The 16,830-nt window shown below is 47.8% G+C and overlaps 1 protein-coding gene across 5 annotated transcripts in view; it reads right to left on the reverse strand.

The window, feature by feature from the left end:
• The window catches only part of LOC123774185 (diacylglycerol kinase delta), a 252,562-nt gene that overhangs the window by 36,747 nt on the left and 198,985 nt on the right, over positions 1–16,830 (reverse strand). The window lies entirely within an intron of this gene.

Genomic DNA, 16,830 nt, shown 5'->3' on the forward strand with positions numbered 1-16,830 from the left:
TGGAGAACATGCAGAGACTATAACTTGCAAGACTTCGGGTCAAAGGTGTCGTTGACCCAACAGGCAGCATGACAGAGGCAAAAACGGTGACTGTCACCCTGAGACAAGAGCACACGGAAACCTTCAAACTCGCATGAGGCGAGCCCGAACTCGGAAGATGCATCTACAGGTCCACCAAGCTCCTATAGGGTTTTCCAGGGCCTGTAGGGTGACTGCTATGGAAAGCCCGGGCAAGGTGTTGCTAACCGGTTAAAACCCAAAGCTAACAAGAGGGGGGGGGGAGATAAAAAAAACCTACGATCAATCGTGTACAATCACTGGGACCTAGCAGAGGGCCACCGACATAATATAAGTGGACCTATAGCCACACCAGGCAGACCCCCCACCAGGCAAGGAAAACAAAAACAAAAGAAAAACCCTACAAAATTACAAATGTCCCCAGAGGAAACAGGAACCTGCTGCCGCGTAGGTAGCCAGGCTGCACAACACCATGACGCCCCAACTAGCGCGATATCAATCCCTACCCAAGGCCAAAATGGGCAACGAAACCCCAGCTGGCCCCAAGGGCGGGGTAAGTGCCGAGCAGCAAAAACCCTACCCCTATGGAATTGCTTCCCGAATGCACCAGGGAAGAGAACCCTAACACGCAAGGGTAGTACAGTACTCACAGGGCGCTTAGGGAAGGATGCCCCTAAGCACATGCAGCCTCAGTACTCTTGAGAACACCTGGCCACCACACACAATGACACTTTTCTTTTCATCACTTAGGTAATTACACTGCAGAGGACACCACAAAGATAAACTCTGCTTGGAAACCAAGGCCAGAGATGATGTCTACCCTAGATCGCTATAGCCAACAAACTGAGGTTGGGTAGCCGACGTGGTGGGTCTGGGGCTCCCCTTTCTCCCTCCCAAGGGGGGAGGGGGGTGGGGGGAGATGCACGAACAAGCGACGCAACAACGTCGTGTGATGTTTGCTTGTTTCCTTGGGAATTGAGGTAGTTTTACCTCTCTGTTCGGCTTTCGTTTGCATTATTCTTACCTTGAGGGATCTGTTTTGTTACACCTTCCTTTCTGGGCGCCTAACCCTAGTCGATGGCAGATAAGGTAAACCCCCAACCATCCCCAACTACCGTGGTTCCTGGTAGTCAGAACTCCATTGACGAAAGCCCTGGTCTAATGTATCTCATATTAGCCTGATAGCTCTGGGAAGCTGTAGGGGCTCCACCACAGAAAAATGCACCGAGCACAAATTATATGTATCTTTCTAGCTAATCACTCGGTTGCTTTCTGACGCAATATCCTGCATGCCACATGACATTACAAAATCTAGCCCAGGCCAGTGTGACTTCCATCTCCTGACAGTGAGGATCTTTTCTAAATGTCCCACCAGGCAAAAACAGGAGGCACTGGGAAAATGTAAATCCAGCCCTGAATGATTGTCTGAATGAACATTCCTCTCAACTTAAAAATCCTCCTCTAATTACTGCAAAAAGAAATCTGAAATCAAATCAGTTACTAAGTAATACTCTGCTATTCCAAGCAACCAATATAACAAGTTGCTCACCTGGCCACTGCCGCCACCTATTACCATGCAGCAGGACTAGGTGATTGCATCTCACTCTCATCCCACATGCCCAGAAAGGTAAAAGAGACAAAGGAAAGACAAAAGGTAGGGCAAAGGAATGATTGAGTGACCAGCTCAGAAAGAAGTGTTTTATTTATACTCAGTGCCTTGTTTCTGAAATAGGCCTCACTTGGGTTCTCTCTTAGACAAGAATCACCACAGCCACACTAAAGAGAGAAGAGCTTACCTCTGCCACAGGAGGATGAGAACATGCCATGGGTAATGATGAGAACTGCACCCCCAAAGAAGCAGACATCCAAGGCCTGACCCCTTGCCGAAGAAGACAAGTAGAAGAGGGGACGTCCCATTGCCACACCCGGAAGACGAAAACTGGGAAGATATAGAAGAAAAAGGAACAGAAATAAAGCGTTGAATATACAGTAATAAAATTCACTTTCAGGTCAACTGCTCAGTGGCTCCCCGGAGCTTAAACGCTGGTACTGCTAAGGGTTCAGGTTGTACCAGGACCAGAAACTGGTGGGCTCAATAAGTTGATGCAAGAATGGGAATGAGAGATCAATCCAAAAAACAAGGAAAAAATACAGGAAAATTGCAGAAGTGAAATAAACTACTGCTTGAAAGAAAGACATGAGGAAAAACGGTGCTCATGATGGTTGGCAGTGAATGAACAACTCTAGCTCCAACATGCTTGCCTGCCACTATATGGCAGCCCAGGCCACCCACAGTCCTGATGCACCACCCATTTCTACCATACATTTGGTAATGTGTAGGCTCTCTCTCTCTCTCTCTCTCTCTCTCTCTCTCTCTCTGCAGGTATAGCTATATGCACATCTAGCTGGTTAGTGAGGCTGAGCCACTACCAGAATTATTTGCTTGTAAACTTTGATAAACCTTTAGGGCATTCACTTGAACATTATATTATTAAATGTGAAACTATAAAAGAATTTAGACCTCCTGGTCTATTGTACCACAAACTGTATAACTGTTTCATTGAATCTGATGTACTGGACGACATCCTAACAATTTATTCAAAATTTGCTTGTCCATTTTAGAGATGAAGAACAATTTTATTTATTTTATTTTGAAGTTGTATCTCTCAAGAATCCATCCCTGCCCTTGTGTGGCAGTGCACAATAGAAAGTTGGATTTACAAACTCGTAAATTGAAACAGTGTATACTGTCTAATGTAGTTGATTGTAACCATGATATGTATCTGCTGCAGCCTATAGTCTAGACCTAATGTCTTGTATATGATCCTCTGTCCTATGTGACAGTGAATACGAACATCAGACTCACTCTAATAAGACCTAACTGAACTAGATTAGGCAAAATTGTATTTAATTTGACCAATAAAGACGTTAATAATAATAATCGCTGCTAGGAAGTTTACGCTCCTTTTCAAAGCTAGGTGATGTTGGTTTTTCTGTAATATCTATTTTGTGCAGGGTCATTGCTTCATTTATTTTTTCTTTGAATAAGTCATGATTGTGTTTGTACTATCAACATGCGTTTCCTGGCTGTTATTTTCCTTTGCCTTCAGTTTTGGGTTCTTTTCCTTGGCTGTCAATTTACATTTCCCTTATTCTACTAAATATATATATTATCTTAAATGGGCAACAAGGAGAGTATATATGCAGGTAACCACTGAAGGGTCTGAATGGCAGCCTAGGGACCTATAGGGCTACATACTGTGTAATGTCCACTTTACCCAATGTCTAACCAGGCACACTAGCCAGACGATAGATTCAGGTGGGCCTTGCTGAACCTCCCATTTTTACCCCCGTTTGCACCCACCAAAGAAGTGTAGCTTTTCCAGGCGGCCACAGCCACTGGGTAGATTCAAAGTCCAGATGAAAGAACACGAGGGAAAATACAGGTCTCTGTGCCACATGGGTAGTAAAGCCATGTGGACAAAATTTGCTTGTGCATCATCACAACAGGCAGGGAAGGAGCAGAGGCCACCAACACCTACCTGGAAGCAGTGCATAGCAGCCTCCTCACCATGTTAAGGAATCACTCTTCAGAGGGATGACAAAGGAATGGGTGTTAAGTACATGTACCGCCATCATAGTAGTAGTGTGAGGTGAGAGGGGCAGCATCAGCTAGCTGCACTTCCACAGTTCCTCACTTAACTCTTTTCCCTCTCACCAATGCTTGGTAAGAAAGTTCTTTATAATTTATATTTTTAGGAACATTAATAATCCGAAATATATTGAGACTAAACTGTTTACCCATGGTCACTGTATCCTATACCAGCTCATCCTCGTAAAGATTCCCAAAGTCAAGAAAATGGTTACAATAAAGTGTTCTCTCATAACCTATCAGAGGACCCAAACAGAAAACAGGACAGTATGTTACTTTCGTGAGCCGCTTCCATTTTCAAATACAAAAATTTTTGGCCTTGTTTGATGCATATGAGCAAAATGCGATGTTCTTTGTAAGAGGACAGGTTGCCTATAAGTGCAACCTCAATTCAATGAACAACATGGGACCAATTCCCAATTCGTTGCAACCGGAGATTGCTCCAAAAGGCTCCTATTTGTGAAAGAAAACCGGAAAATCTGAAAATCAAAACGAACCATAGAATTTGGTTTTAAGTGTTCTCGATGGCTGTCCCAAGGCCCCAACTCTTTCTTCTAATGTTGTGCCCATCTATGAAAGTAATTAAAAATGTGATTGGAGCCATATTAACAGTTCCCATTCATACCTTAATGTTTCCCACACTCCATGGGATGATTTTAGCGAGCGAAATTTTAATTTCAACCGCTCATATGAAAGACAGCTACCAAGAAAACCTATCTGTAAAAAGATTTAAATCACATCTAGCATATTTCTCATGCCCTTGCCTCAAAACCTCATTTTCAAAGAGAAACGGGCCCATATTTGTGAACGAAAACAGGGAACTCTAAAAATGAAAATGAACCATAGAATTTGGTTTTAAATGTGCCCAATGGCTTTCCCAAGGCCCCAACTTTTTCTTTTAAAGCTACACTCATCTACAAAAAACATTAAAAACATGATTGAAGCCATATTAACAGTTACCATTCATGCTCTAATATTTCCCATGCTTTATAGGCTGATTTCATTAAGGAAATCTTTAATTTTTAACCTATGATATGATAAGCAAGTTTTCCACCGGTCTAAACTCTGTCCTAACATCCTGAGCAAATCTGCACATTACCCGATTCAACAAACAAGAGTCTGTGGAATCAGGTGAGTAAAACCGGCCTGGAAAGTGTGCGTTTAAACCGGAGATTCTCCGAACTGAATTTCTACTATATGTTATTTTCTGGGGAAGCCCCTTGTGGCTCCCTGAAGGTACCATATCTGATGTACGTGCCGTCTACTAAATGCTACTGGTTATGGAGTTCCACGGCCTAATGGGGGACCAAAAGCCAGAACCTGGCCCCATCATAGAAACACAAGGAGTCATGGCATTTATATATTAAGTTATTCATATATATAATATATGAATACCACTATCAAGGAAGGCACCCAGAAAGTCAGCAAACCAAAACAAACCACAGCTGGCCACATCCAAAACTTGCAGCCTTGAAAACAGCCATAGAACTCTCCAAGCTATTGTATGTAGTGTACTCACTTATCCTAATTTCACTAAACTGAATTCTTATCTTGAGGTTATCTTGAGATGATTTCGGGGCTTAGCATCTCCACGGCCCTTCCGTGAATACTTGGGTTATCCAGCCAAAATTACATCCAGATAATTTTCTGCCAAACTTTGCCATATCCGGCCAGAAATCTGGATAACCGGATACTAGGTTATGTAATTTTCAAGAACCACCTATTTCAAAATCTAGAGTATCAAATAAAAAAACTACAAAGTAAGCTGAAGTTTTTTAATTCTTAAGCTGCTCCGGGTTATTGGGGCTTTGTCACCCATTGGCGCAAAAAAAAAAAAAAAACCAGCGTTGAATGTAATGAAACGCCATTTTCTGGGTGAGCCCCGGAGGCTCCCTGGAGCTTATCGGGCTAATGTGTGTTATGTTAGACCGGGACATTAGCTAAGGAGTTCAGACCTACCAGGGACCAGCGCCAGAACCTGGCCCCTTCAGAGAGGTTTCAGGGAGCAATGGCCCTGGAAAACCCCATATGGTTGGGGGTTTTCCTTATCTGCCATCGACCGGGGTTAGGCACCCAGAAAGGTAGGCGTAACAAAACAAACCCCACATGGTAAGAAACTACAACAAAAACCGAACAGAGAGGTAGAAAACTCCCTACAATCCCAAGGAAACAAGCAAACAAGCAAACATCACACTTTACTGCCGCGCCGATCGTCCGCGCAGCCCTCCCCACCCCGGGAGGGGGAGGGGGGAGCCCCGGACCTACCGCGCCGGCTGCCAAGCTCCAGTTCGGAAGCTAAGCTTCAACCAACGCGAAAAAACCGCCGACCGGTGGGAGGGAGGGTTTCCAGGGAGCCTCCGGGGCTCACCCAGAAAATGGCGTTTCATTACATTCAACGCTGGTTTTCTGTGGGGAGCCCCTATGGCTCCCTGGAGCTTCATACCCAAAGAGAAGGAAAAGAAAGGGCTAACCCGGGAGGCGGCCGCCACAAACTCTGCAACGCAAAGCCAAGACAACCGGTCGCAAACCTGCGACCCAAGGCAACAAGAACGCCCAAGAACAGACGCACATATGGATGGGCGGCCAAAAACCTGTGCGACCCACAATTCCCTGCGCCCGAAATGAGCCCGAGACGTCACCAACACAGCAGCAATTGCTGCAAACGTCTGAACAGCACGGGCGCAAAGACAGACCGCAGGAAGAAGGAAAACACTGCGGACGACCCGGGAGACCCGAGCCCTGAAAACAGGGAACGAAGGAACCGGATCAACCACAGCGCATCCCCAGGCACGGTACGCCGGCAACAGCAAAAAGCACAACTGGACAACACAGGACGCACCCCCCGGCCAAACCAAACAAGTACCAAAACCCCAAGAACCCCTCCGGAAAGCAGCCGTCTCGACCGTCGCCAGGACAGAGAAAGGCTGCACACCAATAAAGCTACCACCAGTACCAAAGAGGAGGAAACTGAAACCGAAGGGGCTACCACAAACTGAGGGGAAGAGAAGAAGGCACCCTGAACAAGGACCAGGATGGCTCAGGCGACTCATGAGCAGGCCGGAGGGGAAACAAAACGCGAGAGAACGTAATAAACGTCATACAGTCTCCAAGACGAAGCTCGCAGGTGGGACACCGTCAACAAAGCCACCTGAACACCATAGAGATGGCGATACCTGTGTCAAAATACCAGACGCGAAGAGCCAAAGAGAAGGCCGAACCAGTCACGGACAGGACCGACTCGGCCTGCTGAAAGAGGCGAAGCCTCAGGAAAAACGCCCCGGGTACGGACACCTATCAAGCAGCGTCTGAAAAGAAGGCCGGGCCGGCCACCGTGGAACCATAAGGACTGTTCTCGTGGGAATGGGCTGCAACCGAGCCAGAACCCGAAGCAACAGCTGGACCGGGAGAAGAGGTACAGGTACCCCCCACCTCGACCAGGCCTGCCTAAAGCCTCCACCGTGAAGTCCTCGCAGGTGGGAAGGGCGCCACAAAACGGGCGACGCCTAGACCACGCCGACCCGAAGACGTCCATGGCCAGGAGTCCATAAGCCCAACAGAGCCAACAAAACGAATCGGCGACGACTGGCCAACCCACGAAGAGGAATGAACCGAGACAGCTGTCCACCAGGACGCAGGACACACCCCGGACACGAACCACACGGTTAACCAAACCCCCTGTGGTTCCGGAAAGAACCACCAGAGAACAGTCCAAACAGAGCTGAATGGTAGAGTACCTAGTGACCCAAACCCTCCGAAGCGCAAACCAGACAGCCATGAACACCTGAACCGGGCTGTGAGCCCGACGGACAGACAGACTCCATCAACCTCGGCCGACCTGGTGAGCACTGGTCACAAAGCCCCAGCCGAGAGACGACCCGTCCGTGAACACATCGAGCGAAGGCTCGGGGAGCTGCCAAGGCACGGAACCCCGAAAACCCCAAAGAGGAAGCTGGTGACGCAGCACCAACATCAGATCCCCAGAGGAACCCAAGGAATGCAAGAGGCGGAAGTGGAGTCTCCGTAGGAACCAACCGACGCCGGAGCCAAACCCGACTCCGCGGGCAGACAAGCACGCCGAAGTGCAAACTCCCGCACAACCGCCCAAGCAACCGCTGAGCAACCCGGGACCCCCTCCTGAACAGCCAAAGGCGGGACCACAGCCACAGTAACACTTCTGGAGGGAAGACAATGAGGGGCCCAAGAGCCTGAAACAAGGCCCAGGTCCGAACCCGGGACGGAAACAGAAGGTAAAACCTCCAGATCACCAGGAAACCAAACCCAGCGATCTGGAAAGAACCATCCCCTGGCGAGCAGACAAGCGGACTGACTGGGAGCCCACTCCAGCCAGTCGTCGAGGTAGGCCAGACACCGAATCTCAGACGCAGACAGGGCACTAAGATCCGGTAAAGATGCAAAGAGTATACAAAGTGCCCTTCACAAAATAGGGAATGCAATAAAAACAGCAAACCTGAAGCCCCACCACCAAAGCATTGTATGACAATCATATTAAGACATATGATGACATATGACAATCATTATATGACAATATGACAATTATAATCAAAGCATTATATGACAAAGAGTGCTGGGAAGACGTGACACCACGAGAGTAGCTCTCATCCTGTAACTACACTTAGGTAAGTACACATAGGTAATTACCAACCGTGCTAGCCCCAGAAAAACTGGAGAGGAACGTGCCAAGAAGTGACCTGGAGGTCCAGGTCCACCATCCATGCACCCGGCCCTAACAGAATCCGAACAGGAGACAACAGTCCTCCGAGCAGGGCAGAGGATCCAGGGTGCAGACGGAAGTAGTCCAGAAGAACTGCAGACTGGAAAAGCTCATGACTGCAAAGAGCAGACGGGAAAAGCTCATGACCGCAAAGAGCAGATGGGAAGCCCAGAAGAATGGGGCGGATCGACCACGCCCCACGCACCCACGAAGAGGAAATGACGAAGCGCAGGGAAGAAGCCCACCCCGCCAGCTCGGACCCCCCCCCAAGGGGGAGAAGCCGTCCTCCGACGCCAGCAGAGGCCGGAAGACAACCCAAAGCGCCCACCAATAGCGGGACCAAGCGAGAGGCAACAGAGCAAGCTGCTCCCCCAGCGCCCAGTCAACAGAGAAGGGAACAGAACCCCTACAGAAAGAAAAAGTACACTACCGAAGTCATAAGGAGAGACTACGGGAATGAAACCACACTTCGCTGGAAGAGGAAGTGAGGGGAGACCTGATCACCACATACAAGATACCCAAGGGAATCGACAGGGTTGAGAAGGACAGGCTATGTAACACAAGGGCACACGCACTAGGGGACACAGGTGGAAACTGAGTACCCAAAAGAGCCACAGATAGAATCAAAGTTTTTTTTTTTTTTTTTTTTTTTTTAGAGTGTCAGAATGGGAACGGGAAAGCACTAAGAAGTAATGTGGCGACTCCTCACACAAGTAACGAGGCTGACCCCCATACAATGTCACATGTAGACATGACAGAGCCCAAGAGGCACAGGAACCAATACACCAAACAAACTGGAAAAGGTGCAAAGACATGCTACTAAGTGGCTCCCAGAACTGAAGGGCAAGAGCTACGAGGAGAGGTTAGAAGCATTAAATATGCCAAAACTAGAAGACAGAAGAAAAAGAGGTGATATGATCACTACGTACAAAATAGTAACAGGAATTGATAAAATCGACAGGGAAGACTTCCTGAGACCTGGAACTTCAAGAACAAGAGGTCATAGATTTAAACTAGCTAAACACAGATGCCGAAGAAATATAAGAAAATTCACCTTCGCAAATAGAGTGGTAGACGGTTGGAACAAGTTAAGTGAGAAGGTGGTGGAGGCCAAGACCGTCAGTAGTTTCAAAGCGTTATATGACAAAGAGTGCTGGGAAGACGGGACACCACGAGCGTAGCTCTCATCCTGTAACTACACTTAGGTAATTACACTTAGGTAATTACCTGTTGACGGACGGGTGAGAGGCAGGACCAAGGAGCCAGAGCTCAACCCCCACAAGCACAACTAGGTGAGGACATATATCGTAAAAGCACAAGCCGCCGACTAGTGGCAGAGAGCACTACGCCGGCCAGGCAAAGAAGGCACAAAACTGCATCAAAAGGCCCACCTCGACAGCAAAACCACAAAGTCCCAGCACAACCACAACATGTGCCAAGACCCAAAAAGCTCAGTCTGCAAGCCAGGAAGACCCCGGAACCCCAAAAGGCAGAACCGGGTCACACGAGGAAACAAAGTCCCCTGAACCCACAAAAGGGGGCCCAAGAGGAAGAAACCTCCAGAACGAAACCAAGGAACCCAAAGGAACCCAGAATCGAACCAGGGGGAGCCCAAACCACCACATTTGCCGGCGGAGAACACCACTAAAAGGCAAAGCACAGACCCCAGCAGAACGCCCTGGGAAAACGGTCCCAACAGACCGAAAACAGAGGGGCAAGGTGCGGGAGCAAGCATACCAGCCAGGGGCACTGAGCCAAAACCCAGAGGCTCAGACCCAAAATCAACACCCAAACGTTCCCAGAGGAACAGGCAACGGCAAGAAAACACCAGAAAAACAAAGAAACGACAACAGGAGAACAAAAACCCTGCAAATTTTTCGAAAACTCACCAGAGACGCTCGCTCGCACACCCAGACGCATGTAAACAAACCGCAACGCCGCCCTGGTGGCCACGCCGGGAAACCGGCAGACGAAAATGGCCGCCAGCAGGGGCTGTGACTGACGCTTAATACACAAAAACACGCCAGCAAATGTGGGAAGCTAGCAGACTGGAAGGGCGAAAAACGACGCCCAACAGCAGAAAAACCCCTGAAGGGGCAAAACCGCCCCAGAACTGCTAGCAGGCAACCCCCACAGCCCCGGGAACCAACAACAGAGGCCCCGGGGCAGAGCCGTCCTCCAAGCCCTCCGCCCTTAAAGAAAAGCAAGAGCCCATGGGAAAGGCAACAAGAAAGGGCCGCTGGTAAGACCCAGAAGCCTTGGCAGGAGGCACAGGCTCAAACCTCCGTCCCCAACCCGAACGGGGCATCCCCCGAAAACCGCCCGAGTCTGCCGCAACTGAACCCCGCCCCGACCCCGAAACCCGCAGACGGTCCGGAGCCAGGAACATGGAGAGAAAGGGGCGAGCAGCACCTAACCAAACGGGGCGGCCACGGGGCATTCGAGTGGGAAACCAACCTAGCATGTTGCAGCAACCTAACCTAGCTTGCAACACGGATGCCGCCTGTACTCTGAACAGTAATAACATCAGGAGAGTACTGGAGAACAAGCAGAGAATCACTCGCAAGACTCCGGGTCAAGGTGTCAGTGACCCAACAGGCAGCATGACGGAGGTAAAAATGGCGACTGTCACCCGGAGACAAGGGAACAGCAACCAACGATCCCGTTCAAGACGGGTTGGAACCCGGAAGACACATTCAATGGTCCCCCGAGCCCAGACAGGGGTTTCCAGGGCCCGTAGGGTAACAACTACGGGAAGCCCGGGCAAGGTGTTGCTAACCGGTTAAGAAACCCAAACATAACAAGAGGGTAGATTATAGCACTGAAAACCCCTGAGACGTGTACAAGCACGGGGGCCTAGCAGAGGGCCGCCAAACACTACCAGTGGAACTATAACCACCTTAGGCAGACCCCCACCAGGCAAGAAAATGAAAAACAAAAGAAAAACCCCGCAAAAGTACACCGTCTCCAGAGGCAACAGAAACCGGCCGCCGCTTAGGTGGCAGGCTGCGCAACACCTTGACGCCCTAACCAGCACAATACCAATCCCTACCCAGGGCCAAACAAGGGCCCCAAGCCCCAGCTGGCCCCAAGGGCGAGGCAAATGCCGAGCAGCAAGAACCTCTGCGGGAATGGTTCCCGAACGCCCCAGGGAAGATAACCCTGTCACGCAAGGGCAGTACTCACAGGGCGCTTAGGGAAGTCAGCCACTAAGCACATGCAGCCCCGGCACTGATGAAGTACTCCTGGCCACCGCAACACACGGCAGTGAACGCCACACAAGGCAAACACCGCCTAGGAAACTGAGGCCAGAGAAGCGTCAATCCCGGTTGACATTAGCGAACGAACTGGAGCTTGGCAGCCGGCGCGGTAGGTCCGGGGCTCCCCCCTCCCCCTCCCGGGGTGGGGAGGGCTGCGCGGACGATCGGCGCGGCAGTAAAGTGTGATGTTTGCTTGTTTCCTTGGGATTGTAGGGAGTTTTCTACCTCTCTGTTCGGTTTTTGTTGTAGTTTCTTACCATGTGGGGTTTGTTTTGTTACGCCTACCTTTCTGGGTGCCTAACCCCGGTCGATGGCAGATAAGGAAAACCCCCAACCATATGGGGTTTTCCAGGGCCATTGCTCCCTGAAACCTCTCTGAAGGGGCCAGGTTCTGGCGCTGGTCCCTGGTAGGTCTGAACTCCTTAGCTAATGTCCCGGTCTAACATAACATACATTAGCCCGATAAGCTCCAGGGAGCCGTAGGGGCTCCCCACAGAAAACCAGCGTTGAATGTAATTAAACGGCATTTTCTGGGTGAGCCCCGGAGGTTCCCTGGAGCTTATCAGGCTAATGCACTTTATATTAGACTGGGACATTAGCTATGGAGTTCAGACCTACAAGGGACCAGTGCCAGAACCTGGCCTCTTCAGAGAGGTTTCAGGGAGCAATGGCCCTGGAAAACCCCCTTTTGGTTGGGGTTTTCCTTATCTGCCATCGACCGGGATTAGGCACCCAGAAAGGTAGGCATAACAAAACACGTTATGCCTACTTTTAGTTTCTTACCACATGGTAAGAAACTAAAACAAAAAATCGAATAGAAAGGTAGAAACTCCCTACAATCCCAAGGAAACAAGCAAATACACAAAGATCACATTGTACTGCTTCGCTGCTTGTCCGCACAGCCCTCCTCTCCCCGGGATGGGGAAGGAGGAAGGCCTGATTTTTCGTGTTGATTGAAGCTTGGCTTCAATCAACACGAAAAAAACGCCGACCGGTGGGAGGGAGGGTTGTAATGGAGCCTTCGGGGCTCACCCAGAAAATGGCATTTCATTACATTCAATGCTAGTTTTCTGTGAGGAGCCTCTACGGCTCCCTGGAGCTGCATACCAAAAGAGAAGGAAAAAAAGGGACTTACCCGGGAGGCGGCCGTCACAAACTCTTCAATGCGACGTCAAGACAAGTGGCTGCAACCTGCGACCCAAAGCAACACAAGAACACCCAGGAGCAGGCACGTTCACCAAATAATGGGCGACCAGGACCGTCTGATTTCCAAAATCCACGCACCTGAATATGAGCCCAAGACATGTTACCAAACACAGCAGTTAAGGCTGCAAACTTCTGAACGTCATGGGTGCGAGGATAGACTGCAGGCTGGCTAGACTTAATAACCTTGCGGACAACCTGGGAGACCCGAGCCCTGGAACAGGGAACGAGGGAAACCGGATCAACTCAAAGCGCATTCCCAGCTACCCCAGTCGAGGTGTGCAGGTAATGGCGAAGAGCCACAACCGGACACAACACATGATTCACCCCCGGCCGAACCAACCAAGCATCAATGACCCAAGGCCTCCTCCAGAAAGCAGCCGTCTCGTTCTTCACCAGAAAAGACAGAGAAGGCTGCAAATGTACAAACCTACTCCAAGGACCAAAAGAGCAGAAGCCCCTGTGCTAGAGGAGAGCATGAAGCTCCCCTACCAAACCCCCAGAGGCCAATGCCAACAAAAACAGGACCTTGGAAAAACAATCCTGGACCGAAGGGGCCACCACAAACTGAGGAGAGAAAAGATAAGAGAGCACCCTGTCCAAGGACCAGGACGGCTCAGGAGGCACATGAGCAGGCCGGAGGTGAAACATAACACGAGAAAGCTTACGGAACGGGGCGGATGTGACGTCCACCCCGAACACAAGCTGGAGCGGTTCCGCCAGTGCCAAACGATACGAGGCGACAGTATTAAGCAGTCTCCGTGGTGTAGTGGTAAGACACTCGCCTGGCGTTCCGCGAGCGCTATGTCATGGGTTCGTATCCTGGCCGGGGAGGATTTACTGGGCGCAATTCCTTAACTGTAGCCTCTGTTTAACACAACAGTAAAATGTGTACTTGGATGAAAAAAACGATTCTTCGCGGCAGGGGATCGTATTCCAGGGACCATAGGATTAAGGACTTGCCCGAAACGCTACGCGTACTAGTGGCTGTACAAGAATGTAACAACTCTTGTATATATCTCTAAAAAAAAAATAAAAAAAAAAAAAATAAAAAAAAATTAGGCATCAAATGACGGTCCTGAAAAATCCATGAAAGAAAGGACAAGACATGTGCAGGCAATGAGTCACAATAACGTGGCTGAAGTATGTTCAGCCACGTGTTATATGAATATGACATTTCGGTCCGTCCTGGACCATTCTCAAGTCCATTGAGATGAGGGAAGTTTGTTGTTGTTGTTACAGATTTAGCTACTCGGAACAAGTTCCAAATAACACGGGCTATGGTGAGACCATAATGGACTTACCTGGCATAGGAGCAGTGCTCGATGAGGGAAATAGATGAAGGCAATAAATAGGTAAGAGAGCTGAGAAGCAAGGCAAAAGGTATGCAAAGTAAGGTGTAGTAGAGGGGATAGTAACATGAAAAAGAACAAAGGTAATCGCAGAAGGCCTATTGGCCCATATGTCTCATATGGGCCAATAGGCCTTCTACAGTTACCTTTGTTCTTTTTCCTGTTACTATCCCCCTCTACTATACCTTACCTTGCATACCTTTTGCCTTGCTCCTCACCTCTCTCTTGCCTATTTATTGCCTTCATCTATTTCCCTCATCACAATCGACTTGAGAATGGTCCAGGACAGACCGAAACGTCGTCGTCCCTTCATTTTCTAGTGTGTGGATTGGCCAACAAAGGACAAGATAACCTGATCTGAAAAAGAAGACAATTCACGAGGAGCAAGAAAATAGCAAAAAGAACGCCAGAAAACTTCATACTGTCGCCAAGACGAAGCTTTCAGCTGGGACACCATCAACGAAGCCACTTAATTACCATAGAAATGGTGATACACCCGCATCAAAAAGACCAGACGCGTAGAGCAAAGGAAAAGGTCGAACCAGCCCCATACCGGACCGGTCCGACTTGCTGAAAAAGGCAAAAGTTCCCAAATGCCCCAAGGAAGATAACCCTGACACACAAGGGCAGTACTCACAGGGCGCTTAGGGAAGGTAGCCCTTAAGCCCAATAGGCTCCAGGGAGCGGTAGGGACTCCCACAGAAAATATAATAACACCAGCACCCACTCATTTGCTACACCCTCCCTTCATTTGGAGGGAGGAGAGGGAGAAGTTGTGGTTCGCAAGCCACTCTACTGTCAGTTCTCCTCTAATGTATAGCCAGTGTCAGGTCTGCCACTGTCATTCTAGCTCCAGTATATTTTATCAGGTTTTCTTTTGCCTTGGTGTTTGTTCCATGCACACTTGTGTGGTGTGGGCCTGGAGCTGCATGTGTTTAGAGTTCCTGTCCCTAGGCACTCCCCTAGCGCTGCCTTTGTGCTGCTAGGGTATTCTTCCCTGGAGTGTTTAGGGGATGCTCCTTCACAGATCTGCCTAACTTATTTTGGCCTTCACCTCAGGGCACGTCTCATGTCTTTGGGCTTCCGTCTTCCCTCAGAGTGTCTTGGCTGGTGGGTGCATTTGGTTTCAATAGCTCAGTAATTAGTGTTTCATTAAATTTAATACTGGGTTTTTTAATTTTTAAATAAAGACCAGCTGAATTTTTTCTATGCAAATCTTGATCATTATGTTGTGTACATATTGCAAACAACTGTCATATGTTGTAGTTATAATTTTGATTATGGAGTTGTTATCCAATAATTGCTCCATTCTATTTGACCGACAAATGACTGTTGCATAATAATTTAATTTTGTCATTAAATTTTTCTAATTTACTGTCGGAGGAAGATGAATAGTGATTGGTCTGTACTGTAATTACCTAAGTGTAGTTACAGGATGAGAGCTACGCTCGTGGTGTCCCGTCTTCCCAGCACTCTTTGTCATATAACGCTTTGAAATTTCTTATTTCAATTTCTGTACTTACCTAAATGTGCTACAGGGTTATTATGAAGATATTTTACTAAACTTGTCTCCTGGTAAGATTAAGTGGATATCAACGCTCCCAAAATAAAATAAAAATTACCTGGTTGCCAGGGGTCTCATGGTTCAAATTAAATTCCTCATTTAATTAATCTTCAAATTAAATTCCTCATTTAATTAATCAGCTTTGCCCCATAAAGTTCATTAGAGGGCATTTGCACTGTCTATATAAAAAGTTTTCAGATCCAATTTATTTAAAAATTGGATCATCATTAACCCCTTATCTACACACACCCCAAATTAGATCAATGTCATTGTACACATAAAAAATAATTTCAATACTGTATTGTAAAACATTGCTTCGTAGTGTCAGAAAAAATACAAAAAATAATTTTTGTTTGGCCACGGTGAGGTGAAGAGTTGTTGAAGAGGTCATATTCTGAGAAATAATTTTAAAGTTGAACCATTTGTAATAGATTTCTCCCCATCATTAACATCTTCCAGGTCCATAAAACTCCTTGAATTTTTGCATGGCATCAATGGTTCCTAGCATTTGCATAGTCAATATATGGTGATGCACAAGACATGGTGCCAATCTTTTTACCAAACTCCAGAAAGGAAACAACCAAGTCTTTCAAGGTCTTTTTTTCCGATATGTCAAATGATTGTCAGAGGTGTCTAGTGTTGAACGATGCCTACAGAGAATCTTTAGGACTTTTGAATTTTACATGGCACATCTAATCTCCCACAGACCATTTGCACAGTAGCCCCTATCACTTGAGTGTGATGAGAATAATTTAAGAGTTAACAATCTTTAACCCTTACACAGCAGTTATTGTTAACTGTTGATTCACAGGGTAATGCTGTTATCATCATATGAAGACTTAAACAATTATTGTCTGTGTTTTACATGTATGATGCATATATGGATATAATAGGTCTATATGGATGTACTAGAGTTTACCTATTAAAAAAATCCTCCTACCATTTCATGGTACAAATGTGGATATATATCATCATGAATGTTACTAGGGGAATGTGGTTGTCATCATACAATGATTTAAACAATTATTGCCTGGGTTTTACATGTATGA

This window comes from Procambarus clarkii, chromosome 10, assembly GCF_040958095.1.
Source record: "Procambarus clarkii isolate CNS0578487 chromosome 10, FALCON_Pclarkii_2.0, whole genome shotgun sequence".
Classification (NCBI taxonomy): domain Eukaryota; kingdom Metazoa; phylum Arthropoda; class Malacostraca; order Decapoda; family Cambaridae; genus Procambarus; species Procambarus clarkii.